The sequence below is a fragment of the Polyodon spathula genome, chromosome 34 (assembly GCF_017654505.1).
Source record: "Polyodon spathula isolate WHYD16114869_AA chromosome 34, ASM1765450v1, whole genome shotgun sequence".
NCBI lineage: Eukaryota > Metazoa > Chordata > Actinopteri > Acipenseriformes > Polyodontidae > Polyodon > Polyodon spathula.
The window spans coordinates 526,916-527,440 of NC_054567.1; positions in this window are offsets into that span (position 1 = coordinate 526,916).

A 525-nucleotide genomic window follows, 5' to 3' on the forward strand; every position below is an offset into this window, starting at 1 on the left:
GTCGCCTGGACTTTCACAGTAGAAGGAAGCAGCTGTGTGGTCTTTGCAAGCACTGACACCATGCGCTGCTTCAAGTGCGGAGTCCAGGGGCATCAGAGAAAAAATTGCCCGATGAGAGAAGGTGAGACAGGGTTAGCAGGATGGGGCTGAAAGGGATCAGGGAGCACAGGAAGAAGAGCCGCAGCAGGAAAGGGAGAACAATGAGCCTGGAGCCCCGGTAAATGAAGAGGACAGCATTGATAATGGGGGTCACTGTAGTAAATAGGGGGAAAAGGAAAAAAAAAAGAAAGAAATGGAAACAACAACGGAAAAAAAAGAGATATAGAGCTGGAGCGGAACTCTGAGGCGATCTGTCCAGATCACAGGCTCTCTCTCTTTTACAAGAAACACATACAGATTACGGGAATGCTGCTGAATGGGAGGCGAAATGGGGAGGGCAGTGTGTGATGAGCCATGCCTCTAATAACAGCGTTGGGGTCGCTGTGCTTTTTAGATCTTGGTTAGGAGCAGATATTTTAGAAGTAA